This window comes from Oryctolagus cuniculus, chromosome 7, assembly GCF_051225735.1.
Source record: "Oryctolagus cuniculus isolate XC-2025 breed Fujian yellow rabbit chromosome 7, ASM5122573v1, whole genome shotgun sequence".
Classification (NCBI taxonomy): Eukaryota; Metazoa; Chordata; class Mammalia; order Lagomorpha; family Leporidae; genus Oryctolagus; species Oryctolagus cuniculus.
The window spans coordinates 114856231-114871466 of record NC_142873.1 but is presented as its reverse complement, the minus strand read 5'-3'; the positions used below and the strand labels follow the sequence as shown (position 1 = coordinate 114871466).

The 15236-nt window shown below is 47.6% G+C and overlaps 1 long non-coding RNA gene across 1 annotated transcript; it reads left to right on the top strand.

The window, feature by feature from the left end:
* Positions 1 to 6251: 6251 nt before the first annotated feature.
* On the top strand, positions 6252 to 6758 carry LOC138850423 (uncharacterized). Its single transcript, XR_011390161.2, has 2 exons — positions 6252 to 6436; positions 6574 to 6758. It is a non-coding gene; the product is annotated as an uncharacterized LOC138850423 (long non-coding RNA).
* The last annotated feature ends 8478 nt before the right edge of the window (positions 6759 to 15236 follow it).

Below are 15236 nucleotides of genomic sequence, written 5' to 3'. Positions count from 1 at the left end.
AGCCATTTTTTTTTTTTTTTGAGAGCAGAGGGAAAGAGAGGAATTTTTGTTTTCTACAAACCATCCTTCCTTTTCCTGCTATTTTATTTCCCTTGGAAAACATTTAGTGGCATTTGACTGGGAGATGAACTCGTGGTCATTGAATATTTCACTTCTTCCTGTAGATTATAATACAGCAATGAATCTACAAGGGCAGCTCCTGACCACAAGGCTCTTGATAAGGTGGCGGTGGGGGAGTTAATACTTATGGGATTCCTAACTTGTGTGGTCAACATGCCTGTATCTTCTTATGTGGTGTTTGCAACACCCTTGGGGAGGGTAGCATTGATAACTCTTTTATTTTATTTTGTTTTTAAGGATGTACTCATTTATTCTAAAGGCAGAGAGATGGGGGTGGGAGAGGGGAGCTTCCATACCCTGGTTCACTCCCCAAATGTCTGGAACAACTGGGGCTGGGCCAGGCTGAGGCCAGGAGACAGAGGATTCATCTGGGTCTTCCACTTGGTTGGCAGGACCCTGTGAACTTGGGCCATCATCTGCTGCCTTCTCAGGTCTGTAAGCAGGAAACTGGATAGGAATGCGAGCATCAGGGACTCAAATCAACACTCTGATGTGGGATGCAGGCGAAGCAAGTGGAAGCTTAACCTGTTGACCACAAGGTTGAACCCGGCTCCATTTTATCGAAGAGAAGAATGAGGTTCACAGGACAGAAAGTGGTACAGCTGGATGCAAACCCAGCTTTGCTGACCCCAAGGACGTGGTGCTCACCCTTTCTGTTCCTCCAGGGAGTACAGAGGTGTTTGTCATCCAACTGAGGCATTGCCAATTCTTTTCACATCATGGTCCTCATATCCCTAATCCGTCCTGAACTCCTCCCTCCCAGAATTCCTGCTCTCCTCCACAGGAAGTGGTAGCAAACGGTTCAAATTTGGTTTCTCCATTTGTTGAGTATCTACTGGGTGCTGATTACCTAGTGAGGTGCAGGGAGCCCAGAGATGAATGGACAAGTCCCGTTTCCTCCGGAGCACTTAATCAAGAGGGAGTGGCCATCGTGTCCCCACCACTGACAGCTCCTCCAGGGCATGGCACCACTGCAGGCTATGTGCCACCCCTTCCAAAAGGCTGCCCAGTCCTCCTGGCTGAGGAACCCCATTGGCGGTCCTCCATCACTTCAATCTATCCTAATTGGCAACATGGCACTTTTCATTGACTAGAATTTTTCTTGTGTATTTTAAAAGTTATTATTTATGTTCACTCTTTATCTTTTTCCCCTAAAAGTAGTAGAACTCCTCGGCTAATCAAGGACAGTTCAATAATATTTGTTGAGGGACCAGTGCTGTGGCATAGAAGGTTAAGACTCTGTCTTCAGTGCCAGCATCCCATATGGGCACTGGTTCGAGTCCTGGTTGCTCCATTTCTGATCCAGCTCCCTGACAAGCACCTGGGAAAGCAGCGGAAGATGGCACAACTGCTTGGGCCCTTGCATCCACATGGGAGACCAAGAAGAAACTCCTGTCTCCTGGCTTCAGCCTGACCCAGCTCCAGCCATTGAGACCATCTGGGGAGTGAACCAGCAGAGGGAAGACCTCTCTCTCTCTGTCCCCCCCACCCCCGTAACTCTGCATTTCAAATAAGTAAAATAAATACATAAATAAATAAAAATTTAAAAAAATTGTTGAAAGGAAGCCTATTTTCCTCATCATTGTTTCCTTAGGCCTTGAACCCAGACTGTGTATTTAATGATGCTTACTGAGCACTTACTATGTACCATGCATCCTTATAAGGGTTTTATTTATCACATTTTATTTAGCCTTCCAAGAAGCCTCAGAGGTGGTTACAGTTATTATTCCCATTTTACAAAGGAAGAACCTGAAAGGCTTTCCAGATTCCACAGCTAGTGAGCAGTGGAGCTGAGTTTCAGTCTCATGTAGTCCTGACCCCAGAGCTGGAGTCGTGATTCCACCACTTAGTTGTAGCCAACTAAGCAGGATGTGGAGTTTTGAAGGCATGATGGAAGCAGTGCTAGGTGTGGACGAGAGAATCCATTCACTGTGCCTGCAGAACCAACCCTTTTGGAGAAATTGACATTAGTTTAGTGTTCTGTTGGATAGGTTGTGAACCAATGCATTCTGGAGCCCAGTGTTAGAACCATGGCTAGGACAGGGAAAGAGCATTCGTGTGGAAGGAGGCTGGGGTGGGAAATAGACTTTAAAGGGAGAAAGGTGGCAGAAAGTGGCGATCTTTGAATGGCAGGCCAACAGATGTGGTCTTTTTTGCATTTTAAAAAATATTCATTTATTGGGGCTGGCACTGTAGCATAGTGGATAAAGCTGCTGCCTGCAGTGCCAACATCCCATATGGGCACTGGGTCGAGCCCCAGCTGCTCTACTTCCAATCCATCTCTCTACTATGGCTTGGAAAAACAGTAGAAGATGGCCCAAGTCCTTGGGCCCCTACACTTATGTGGGAGACCTGGAGGAAGCTCCTGGCTCCTGGCTTTGGGTCGGTACAGCTCTGGCAGTTGTGGCGATCTGGGGAGCAAATCAGTGGATGGAATACTTCTCTCTCTCTGCCTCTTCTTCCCTATAACTCTGCCTTTCAAATAAATGAACCCTTTTTTTAAAAAAAAGATTTATTTATATTTGAAAGGTGGAGTTACAGGGAAAAAGAGAGAGAGACACACAGAGGGATCTTCCTCTGCTTATTTATTCCCAAATGGCTGTATCAGCCACAGCTGGGACAAGCCAAAGCCAAATCCAGGAGCCTGGAACTCCATCTGGGTCTCCTATGTGAATGGCAGGGGCGCACTTTCTTGGGTCATTTTTCGCTGCTTTTCCAGGCATGTTAGCAGGGAACTGGATTGGAAATGGAGCAGCGGGGACTTGGACCAGTGCCCATATGGGATGCCAACTTTGCAGGTGGCGGCTTAACCTTCTGTGCCACAATGCTGGCCCCTAGATGTGGTCTTAATGGTGTGGGAACAGCATGACATGGAAAGTTCCCACATGGGGAAATGCGGGGAGCAGAACCTCTTGTTTGGGGCTGCACTTGGCCTTGTGTTTAAGCCGCATCCACTAGAGTTCAAATCAGCTATCACTCATCTTGTTTAATCGTCACAGTATTCCCATGGGGTCCAAATTATGAGTCCTATTTTACAGATGGCTCAAAGCATTGACTCTTCCCAACTTTATGAGCTATTAAATGTTAGAACCAGGATGTCAATTCCCCTCTGCCTGTGCTGTTTCCATACCAGGTAAACATTCCCACTGCCCCAGGGAGAAAGGAGTGATGCCACTGTACCCGGCTCACCATCCCGAGGGTAGGGAGGAGAATTCCCTGGTCACTTCTCCTTTGTAACACTGGAGGCTGTTTCCAGAGGGCTCCTTGTGTGGAGGGAGGAGCCAGGAGCTGGGGTAGTAGGGGTGGGCTGGGGCATCAGTGGAGAGAGAGCCTTATGGAGGAGGGGAGGGCTAGAACAGAGACAGCAAATTGTTTCTGGATGGAATTTTCCAGACAGGGCCTCAATCAGAGAACAAATATGTCTTCTGAGTTTTCACTATAATTGTTATTGACCTTTAGTGAGATGAGCGAAATGACTCTCCCGGACCCCTCCCGCCTCGTTGCTTTTCATAAAACTGTTTTCCCTGGCTTTTCAAAAATGCTGTTTGGCAAGCCCAGCCCTGATGGCCGGGGACCACGATGACTGTGGGAAAACAATGCCTCTCCTTATGGCCCCAAATGGAGCATTTGCAATTAATCCATTGATCTCAGTAGAAAACCCTATTGTATCAGGGCCCGCCAGGAGAAAGCTGCATCCTACCCCTCCCCCGCCCTGCACAGAATGTTCATTGAAGTCAGCCCCCAAATTGATGGCAGGATATGGCCCTAAAAGTCTCCAAATTAAAAGGGCCCAGAAAATAACTTTGACTGGACTGAGCAAGCGGGGGTGGGGGCTGGGAGGGGGCGGAGCCTGGGCAAGAGGGACTCCCTCTTCGATCTGTGCGGAGGAGCAGAGAGGACTGTGTCCAGAGCTGTGGCTTTGACTCTCAATTTTCCTTCATTTGTTGCACAGCCGCAGACCCCTAGCTGTGCCCTCTGTGGAGTGGTTGGCTTCTGCTGCTGCTGCTGATACATGGATGACAATATTGCCCTCTGGGGTTTAGTGAGCACTGGCTAGGAGCCACCCCCCTACTCCTCCTCACTGACTTCTCAGACACACTTATGGTAAGGGTGATGGAGCTTACAACTCTGATGGCAACTGGGTCCCCCTGACAGGTGCTGTACATGAACTTTTCCGTTTTCCCCTTCAAGGCCTGGAAGTGAACGGAGCTGGATGATAGTGTGGTCTGGCCAGTTGAGTGGTGGCCCAGTTTTGACCAGTGTTCAAGCGTGATCAGGCATGGCTGGGAATGAGAGACGCATTTCAGAGCTTCTGGATGCCAGAGCATCGTATGTGGCTGGGAGCAAGTGTTGCATACGCTTTCTGAGCTGAGGAGTGAGCACTGCGGGTATTCCAGTGGTTTTCTAGGTGGTCTGCTATAGAGGGCAGGCTGGGTATATGGCAGGCTGTGGTCGGCTGAGCTGAGTGGAGCATGCGATGGGTGCAGCCACTCTGGGATGCCATACCTGTTTGTGAGGTTGGGCACTCCACAATCCCAGGGAGCCCTGGTCAGGACACTTCAAATAGATAACTCATTCCCCTCACCTGGTACATCCCCACTCTTCTAGTGACATGATAAACAAATGGGCAAAGGATCTTCAGCCCTCAAAGCACACCTACACCATCAGCTCTGGTAGTGGGTATTGTTCCCATTTCACAGGTGGGGAAATTGGAGCTCTACTAGGTGGAATGATATGTTGAGGATATACAGCTATTCAGTAGTTGTTTCTGGAATCCTTGGAGTGTCCTCAGTTATTATCCCAATATCTGCATACCACCTTGATCCAGTGTGGTATCTGGCATGCAGATAGTGTTCAAAATATATTTCTTTCTTTTTTTAAAAGATTTATTTGTTTATTTGAAAGGCAGAGTTACAGAGAAAGAGAGAGAGAGAGAGAAAGGTCTTTCATCTGCTGGTTCACTCCCTATATGGCCGCAATGGCTGGAGCTGAGCCAATCTGAAGCCAGGAGCCAGAAGCTTTCTCTGGGTCTCCCATGTGGGTGCAGGGACCCAAGGACTTGGGCCATCTTCTACTGTTTTCCCAGACCATAGCAGAGAGAGGGATTGGAAGAGGAGCAGCTGGGACTTGAACCGGCACCCCTATGGGATGCTGGCACTGCAGGCTGGGGCTTTAACACACTGCGCCACTGCGCCGGCCTCTACAATGATCTTCTGATGAGAGTGGCTCAACCAGCCTCTGGAGCCAGACCAGTCTTCCAGCTCCGGCCTCACTGAGGCTCCCTCCTCCCCCTTCCACTCTGCCCCTGCCTGACTTGTGGCCGTTCTCCTTTCCAAGACCAAAGAGTAAGTGAAAGGGAGAGAGAAAGTGGTGGCCCTGCTGCGCCGGGGGAACTTTGTAGTCTCAGTTGTTAAACAGCCTATGAGTAAGCCCTGCTGATCAGCAGCCAGCTGCTTCCAGGTGCCCACACTGAAGCCTTCTCTTTCCTGTTAGAAATGGCTATGGGGCTGGAGGTGGCATTGCCACACCTGTCAACCCCAAAGAGACCAGCTTGGGATGCCAAACTACAGGACATGGGATGTTTTGGGTCCTCGTGACAGCTCTGAGGATAGACTTTTTTCCAGTTCATTGCTGGAGATCCTGAGAATCAGCTGTGTTGAGTCACTTGCTAATGAATGCAGGAAACAGAATTCAAAAGAGGGGCTTTTAGTCCAAATCCACTTTCTTTACAGCGCCTCTTTCGCTGAAGATCAAATCAGAGTTTCCGTCCTCTTCCCTTCGGGCCGGCTCGCACACAGTTGCTTTGGAGATGAGACAGAACCAGAACAGGGCTGGTGTGTGTTGTTCCACCACACCTCTTTTTCCCAGGATTTCAAAGGCAGGGGCCCATTTATCTAGAAACTCGAATTCTCAACAGGGGACTGTGATGGAAGCTGGAGCGCAGAATGCTGCCTGGGAAGGCTGAGACAACACTGGCAGTGTTTATATCCAGTTCCGGAGACCTGGTTAGAAAAATATTTTTAAAAAGCGGAAGGAAGAGTAACTATGCACTCAGAAAACTTGGGCTCCTCATGCAAAGAACTTTTGCCCTTAGATTCTGTTCCCAGGAATGGACATGTGCAGCCCCCAGCTGCCTTTGGGAGATGAAAGGGAATCTTTTGAGTATTTCCTCCTATTGTCTGTGCTTTCTCCCTGCTTCGTCACCGTCCTACTTGTTATTGGAATTTGATTAATGTGGGGTTTTCCCCTCTCCTAAAAACAATGAAGAAAGAAGAGCTGGCGAAGCTGAGCAGGAAAGACCTGTGCTTACTCCGAGGTGAGTAACTCTCATGTGTCTTGGAACGGTTGGATGCTTCCAGTTGAGTTTGCGTTTCAAAAAGGAAAACACCTAAGCATGCAGAGAAGGGAGAGCCGGGCCATTCATCTGGCTCAGAAGGGGCTTCTTTTTTACAGGAAGAGATCGGTGGACTGAACATGACCCGGGAGCTGGAAGACTTCAGCCCAAGCCTTGAACTTAGCCAAGTTCATCAGCGAAACTAGGAACTGTCTAAGTTTTGTGTTCTCTTTTGAAAACTGAATGGGATAGGAAACATGAAATGTCTGGGGCATGGTTTCAAATATGTCTTTTTTCCTTCTTTCTCCCTCCTACTTACACACTCTCTGCCTTAGTCTGTTTGTGTCGCTATAGCAAAGCTCTTGAGACTGCATACTTTATAAAGAAAAGAAGTTTATTTTGGCTGGCCATTCTATCCAAGATCAGATGGCTATGCCTGGTTGGCTTCTGGGGAGGCCCACATGCTGCTTCACTTCATGATGAAAAAATGTACTCATAGAAGGGCAGTGTTTGGCATGTGCAACCTTGCACTCATACATTTGATCAAGGCACTATCGTGTGCTAGGAAGTACTCTAAATGGTGGTGGGGGTGGGGGTTTGAGTTCCAAATTGTTGAAGATGATCTTCACTAGTTGTGGAAAAGTTTTGAACTCCAGGTAATTATTAAAATCAGTGGATAGAAACAGTAATATTAAGTATATGGAGAGCACCTGAGGATTTGATTGGTGTATGGCCCAAGAACGTGCCAACTGGGTAATTTCAGGAGAATCCTCATTTAGGGTGTGAGGAAAGGTTAGAGGAAGCAATGAAGGGCAGCGCTGGATCCCAGGGGCTGGCAGCAGATCATTCCCAGCACAGAAAGGATGGAGGAAAAGAGCAGTGTGGAACCAGGAGAAGGGAAGCGTGCTGAGAAGATGGCGGCTTCGTGGGAGCAGGTCTTTGACAGAAGAATGCAGCCAGCCCAGAGCAACCTGATGGAGAAGGAGCCAAGAGAACAACCCTAGCCCCTGATTCTCCTCTTAGTTTCTCATCCCCTTCTGGTGGCTTCCATTGGCCAAACCCAACTGGGAGCTGAGGGTGCAGGAACCCATTCCTATCCCCTATCAGGTCAGCCTCCTGGGACACAGAAGAAAATACAGAAGTATAGAGAGGGATCTGAATGGACAAGTGGAATATCCAGCCCAAGGGTCCGTGAAACACTGAATCCAAATTCTCCTCCGAAATTGCTTAGAGTCCGGGAAGGAAGACCAGCCTTTACCCGAGGTTCACAACACAGGACAAGGTGGGTGAGGCTATTACAGTAGGTTTGAGCTGGACTAGATGTCATGTTGAATTTGTCACACAGGCTGCAATAGCTTCCCAAGGTCTCACAGAGCCTGTGCTTTTCAAAGCAGGTATTGAAGACTCTCTACACCGGAGGCTCCAATCATATGCCCTCTTCTCTTGTGGTATGAAGGCCAAATTGGATTGCTCACAGTAACTGTGCCTTCCTAAGCATGGTTAGGCCTCTCTGTATCCAGCCTAGCAGTCCCTGCCTCTGGCCTTCCCCCATCTCACTTCAGCACTCAATGTGCATGCCACCTGCTCACTTCCATGCAGAATTTTTGCATGGTCTCCCTTAACCTTCCGCAGTGTGGTGCTTTCTTGTCTGGGTAGGGCATACTCTATTCAGCAAATATTTACTGAATGTCTGTTGGTCCCTGGTGCTGTGCAGAAAGGGACCACAAAGGGAGCCAGAGTTGGTTCTTGCCCTGAAGAAACTCATATTCTTTCTGGGATTAGAATTTTCCTCTTAGTTGGCCAATTCACCTCTCAACTATGGGTATGCTGAGGGCAGGGAATCTGCTTAATTATTTTTGGTGCTCTCAGTGATGAGTAATTGAAGTCTTTTGGAAAATGTGGCGCATTAGAAGAAATCAAGATACAGAGGGAAGGAAAGAAATAATAAACAAATTAATTTATTCCACAATGGTTTGCTAAGTGCCTAGGCTGTGCCAGGCCCTGATGGACAAGGAGACACACATGTACAGGAGACACACATGCAGAGAGATGTGTATGTTGGGGAGGGGGAGATGTGAGGACTAAAGAATTGGTAGTGATATCTGCAGAGCTTTGAGGACAAATCAGAGGATACACTTCTTTTTTAAGTTTTATTTATTTTATTTGTTTGAAAGGCAGAGAGACTAGGGCAAGGGAGAAGTGTTTGTTTACCCTCCAACCCTCCAAATGCCCACAACAGCCTGACTGGACAAGGCTGAAGTCAGGAGCCTGGAACTCAATTCAGATCTCCCATGTGAGTGTCAGGAACCTAGGTACTTGCTTCCTCCCAGAGTGCACATTAGCAGGAAGCTAGATTCTGGAGTGAGTCAGGACTCAAACCTAGACACTCTGAATTGGGATGTGGGCATTTCAAACTATGCCAAACTCTTGCCCCAGGATGTCCCTCTTGACCAGCTTTTTGAACTGGGGTTTTCTGAACTCAGAGGATATACGAGACCTGTATAGATGGCTCTCTGTAGATGCCCAGCTGAGCAAGAGGGACTCTTCAAACCATTTCTGAGAGCAGGTGATTTTTGCAATTGAGGGCTTGTAGGCATATGGTATTTGGATGATATAATTTCTTTAATTGAAAGTGTTATCTTAACCAGGGAGTTTTGCAAAACCCCAAAACAAAGACATCTGTTGCTGTTTTTGTTCTTTTCCCCAGCAAACAATCTGGTGGTGAAAAATAGGAATGACTAAATAGAACGCCAGGAAAAATTGTGGATTTGAAAAACAAACCCCTCTGTCTTTAAGAGGGAGACAATTAATCAAGTGATAAGTCAGGCAGCTTCTGAACAGGATCTTCTTTGTGATCCTGGGTCATTATAACTCAACTTTTTATATCAACAATTATGAACACAGAAGCAGCGGGATGAGCTTGGGGAGAATTTAGTGCTTTTCTCTGTTGTCCATGAGCTTAACTCTAAGGCCAGAGTCTGCGATCCACTTGCCTCCTGAAATCTCCTCTTGATGCTCTACAGGCACCTTGGTCTCGGATGACCAAAGCTGATCTCATCAGTCCGCTGGAACCTGCTTCTCTTGAATTCTCCATTTTTGCCGTGTGTTCCACCAAGTCAGAAATCTCTCAGGGTTTTGTGTCTCCTGGAGACCAAGCATAAGCTGAAAATGAAGACCTCTTGGTTCCCCTTGGAAAGATTCTCCATTTGGCTGCCTCTTCCTCACCCCCACCGCCTCTGCTTTACCCCCCCACTGCTCTGCATCCCTTTCCTAGGTTACTGCAATGGCCCTGCCTCTCTCCTGGCCTCTACCTAAGTTTGGTCTTGCATGGCAGGAAGCAGAATCCATCTCATGTGATTCCCAATGAAGAGACATTAATAAAGTGGCTACATAGAGCTGTAAGGACTGGGCTAATGGACACAGATACCAGCAGCAGCACCCAGATTCCAGCAACAATGAGAAGCTATTGTCACCTCTGGGACTAGAAGGAAACAGAGACACTGAAGGCTGGTAAGGACCAGAACCATGGAGGTAGGGCTGCCCAGGCACAACTACCCGAGGCCGTGTAGAAGCAGGAGGGAAACAGAAGGAATCACGCAATGCTCTCTCTTTTCACCCTCTCTCTCTTGGTGCTTTCTGTGGGTTGAACACAGAAGTTTAGTTCAAGAGAGCCCAAGATGCAGCCTGCGAGGGTCAGAGCAGGACAGAAGATGGGCAGAGTGGATTGGGGACATGGAAGAGGAAGATGGAAAATAACCAGCCTGTCCCCTCTCACCCACTCTGCACTGGATACCCAAGTACTAGTCCCAACCCTGACCTTGTCTCTCCTCAGATAGAACTGCTTTAGAAATTGGTCATTGCACTCAGGGTAAAACACACTGAAAACATCTTGCTGTCCTGAATCTCCAGGGCTGGATACATGTTTCTTTCCTGGAATACCCTTCATCTCTCTGCCCAAACCCTCCCAACAGCATCTCTCTGGTGAACTGCAAATCTTCCTTCCAAATCTAGTTCAGATACCATCTTCTCCAGGAATCGGTCTCTAACCTCCTTGCTCTCCGACCTGAATTAATCACTCCTAGCCCTGAAAATCTCTATTATAAAACAAGCTCTATTATAAATCTCTATTATAAAACATTCAAAAGGCAGAGATAGAGACAGGGACAGAGAGACAGAGATGAGAGCACTCCTATGTGCTGTTTCACTCCCCAAATGCCTGCAATGTCTGGGTCTGAGCTTGGGCCAGAGCCCAGAGCCAGGAACACAATCCAAATCTCCCATGTGGGTGACAGGAACCCAATTACTTAGATCTGGACTGTTGGGAAGCTGAGTCAGGGGCTGGAGCTGAGAAGCAGACCCAGGTTTTCTGATATGGGACACAGGTGTCTTAACTGCCAGGCTAAACACCTGCTCCTATTTTTGTTCTGTGGACAGACTTTGTGGGTTTTTTTCTATTTTTCGAGAATAAATCTTATTGTGTATATTTGAGGTGTATAAAATGATGTTATGAGATACATAGAGGTAGTCAAATGTTTACCATAGTGACATAGATTAACATATCATTTTACATACTTTTTTGTGACAAAAGCAGTTAAATTTTTAATAAAAATTCCTAATACATTTTATTAATCTTAGAACTCATGTTGTATGTTAGATCTCTAGACTTATTCACCCTCTAGAAATCTTCTATTTTCTATCCTTTTACCTGTATCTCCCCATTTCTCCTCCTTCTGTCTGCCTATGGTACCCACTGTTTCATTCTGGATCTTTGTATATTTCAGCACTGTTTTCTCTTAAAAATAGGTATATTCAGGCCGGCACCACGGCTCAATAGGCTAATCATCCACCTAGCGGCGCTGGCACACTGGGTTCTAGTCCCAGTCAGGGCACCGGATTCTGTCCCGGTTGCCCCTCTTCCAGGCCAGCTCTCTGCTGTGGCCAGGGAGTGCAGTGGAGGATGGCCCAAGTGCTTGGGCCCTGCACCCCATGGGAGACCAGGAGAAGCACCTGGCTCCTGCCTTAGGATCAGTGGGATGTGCCGGCCGCAGCGCGCCAGCCATGGCAGCCATTGGAGGGTGAACCAATGGCAAAAAGGAAGACCTTTCTCTCTGTCTCTTTCTCTCACTATCCACTCTGCATGTCCAAAAAAAAAAAAAAACAAAAAAACAAAAAAACAAACAAACAAAAACAAAAACCATACATTCTATAAATAGGGGAGATTATGCAATATTTTTCTCTGTGTGCCTGGCTTATTTCATTTAGCACGATGTCCCCAGGCCCATCCATGTTGTGGCAAAGGACAAAATCTCTTCCTTTTTTAAGATTGAATAATAGGGGCCAGCACTGTGGCATAGTGGATGAAGCTGCCGCCTGCAATGCTAGTATCCCATATGGGCGCCGGTTCGAGACCTGGCTGCTCCACTTATGATCCAGCTCTCTGCTATGGCCTGGCAAAACAGTAGAGGATGGCCCAAGTCTTTGGGCCCCTGCACCTGTCTGGGAGATCCGGAGGAGGCTCCTGGCTCCTGGCTTTGGATTGGGACTGCTCCGGCCACTGCAGCCACCTGGGGAGTGAACCAGCGGATGGAAGACATCTCTCTGTCTCTGCCTCTGAGTCTCTAATTCTGCCTTTCAAATAATTAAAATAAAGCTTTAAAAAAAAGACTGAATAATATTGCATTGTATATACAAGGGTAGTTCAAAAAGTTTGTGGAAAATGGACTTCATAGATGAATTTATTTTGGTGCAGAAATTTTTGAACTCCATGCATATCAGAGAACTTCAAGAAGTTCATGGAAAATACTTGTGAAGAAACTATGCATGGATTTCAAAAAAATTTGCATCAAAATAGACTTATATTTTAATTTCATTTTCCACAAACTTTATGAAGTACTCTCATTTATAACACATTTTCTTTATCTGTTGACCAATATTTAGGTGGTTTCTATATGTTGACCATTGTGAGTAACGCTGCAATGAACATGGAAGCGTGGATACCTTTCTGAAGTAGTGATTTCATATCCTTTGGGTATATATCAAGAGGGATTATTGGGTCGTATGATAGTTCTATTCTGAATTTCTTTAGGAACATCTGTACTGTTTTCCATAATGACTGTTCCAATCTATATTCCCACCAACAATGTGCCCAGGTTCCCTTTTCTCTATACCCTTGCCAACATGTGTTATCTCTTGTCTTTTTGATAACAGGCATTGAGTCATAGTAGTTTTAACTTGCATTTCCCTGCTAGTTATTGATGCTGAGCCTGTTTGCATATACCTACTGGTCATTTTTACGTCTTCCTTGGAGAAATGTCTGTTTGGGTACTTTGCCAGTATTTAAATAAGGTTATTTGCTTTTCTACTATTGAATTGTAATTTGTGCTCAAATCTGTCTGTAGCCTACAGCCCTACTGGTAGCTGCTTGAAGGTGAAGACTGGCTATTATTTATCTTGGAATCCCAGCTGGTTCTCATAGTGCATGAAACATTAAATCTGTCCAGTAAACACTTGTGGAAGAAAGGAGAGAAAGAAAGAGGGAGGAAAAGAAGGCAGATAGGCAGCCAGGTAAGAGGGAAGAGGAAGGAAGAGGAGGGAAGGGGAAGGGAAGGGAGGGGAGGGAGGGAAAGGAAGGGGAAGAAAAGGGAGGGAAGTAGAAAGGAGGAGAGGGAAGGGAGGGGAGGCGAGGAGGGGGACATTGTTCTAACTGTTCAAAGCACTTTTTTTATTTTTTATTTTATTTATTTATTTGTTTATTTATTTTGACAGGTAGAGTGGACAGTGAGAGAGAGAGACAGAGAGAAAGGTCTTCCTTTGCCGTTGGTTCACCCTCCAATGGCCGCCGTGGCCGGCGTGCTGCGGCCAGCGCACCACGCTGATCCGATGGCAGGAGCCAGGTACTTATCCTGGTCTCCCATGGGGTGCAGGGCCCAAGCACTTGGGCCATCCTCCACTGCACTCCCTGGCCACAGCAGAGAGCTGGCCTGGAAGAGGGGCAACCGGGACAGAATCTGGCGCCCCGACCGGGACTAGAACCTGGTGTGCTGGCGCCGCAAGGTGGAGGATTAACCTAGTGAGCCGCAGCGCCGGCCAAAGCACTTTCAAATACCTTACCATCTCTGACGTTCGTAAGCAGCCTGCGTGTTGGACTGGGGATGGAAACTTAGGCTGAGGACAGTGGGTCTCCTAAAGGGATAGGAAGAGGCTGGGGAAGATGGCAGTGGAAGCGTTTAGGATTAGGACTCAGGATTGTGTTGGAGCCTCCTGCCTGTCTCTCATTTCCTGGCTGTGTGTTCTTTGCTGAGTCAGTTTCGCTTCTGTTGATGGGGGTAATGACAACCCATCCCAGAGTGTGGGTGAGGCATCATGTGAGGCTGTTTCATGCACTAGATGAGGCTAGACAAGTGGAAAGGCTATTAAAGAGCACTCATCTGCTATATTAAAATAGATGCCCCTTAAAAAAATAATAATTTTATATGAATGGAAGAGTTCAGAAAGAGAGAGATCTTCCATCCCCAAATGGCCGCAACAGCCAGAGCTGGGACAGACAGGAGCCAATAACTTCTTCTGGGTCTCCTACTGGGTGCAGGGGCACAAGCACTTGGGCCAACTTCCACTGCTTTCCCAGGCATATTAGCAGGGAGCTGGACTGGAAGCGGAGCAGCCAGGAATTGAACCGGTGCCCACGTGGGATGCAGGCACTGCAGGCGGCGGCTTTACTCACTGCACCACACACTGGCTCCTCATCTGCTTTTTAACTAGTTCTGATTGATTGACATTCTTAAAGTTGTCTGACCTTATGTGCCCAAACTAACAGAATGCTGGGGAAGATCTCACCGTGCGGAAGATGCGTTCTGGATTGTTAGGTTATGAGAGCAGATTCAGAAGATGCCTGGAGCCCTTCTAACCCTATCTGATCTCATGCTGCGGTCACCCGCACAGCTTCCCCGATAAGTAGACACAGGCTTCACATTATCTGTGGCAGCCCACTGAGGGCCAGCTAGCCCTTCCATCTGTAGAAGACTCTGGGTTCCAGAAACTTCTTCCATTGAGTGGAAATCTGTGGCTTTTTGTTTGTTTTTGGATTTACTTATTTATTTGAAAGAGAGAGAGAGAGAGAGAGAGATTCTCTCCAATCTTTCACTCCCCAAATGCTTGCTATAGCTGAGGCTGGGTCAGGCCAAGGCAAGGAGCCTGGAACTTCATCTGGGTCTCCCACATGGGTGACAGGGACCCAGGTACTTGGGCCCTCCCCCGCTGCTTTCCCAGGTGCATTTTTCAGGGAGCTGGCTCAGAAGCAGAGCAGCTGGGTGTGAACTGTGCTCTGATATGGGATGCTGGTGTCGTAAGCCCGGCTTAGCCTGCTGTGCCACAGTGCGGGCTCCCTGTCTAACTGTTTAACACTGATTGTGGTACCACCCAGAGGAGGCCTATGCTCATTCCTTTGCAGGAGCACAGCCCTTTGGAAGTGCAGGCAGCTCTCGGCCCTCTGAGTGGTTTTCTCTTCCTGGCCAAGCAGCTTCCGTTCCCCCGCTGTTCTTCATTAGAGAGACTGCGAGGCCTTTTACTCCTCTGAGGGTCACATTGGAGCTTTCCTCTCTGCTGGTGTTTCTCATTCGGGCCAGTGACAAGCCACTTGACCACCTCATCTGATGACATTGACACCACAGCAAGCCACAATGCATCCAAAACAATGGCCACAAGCAACAGAGGTGCCCACATGTCCAGATAAGGAAGCCAAGGCTCTGAGCCGGCACCTGCCCTACTTTGATACATAGAGCTCAGA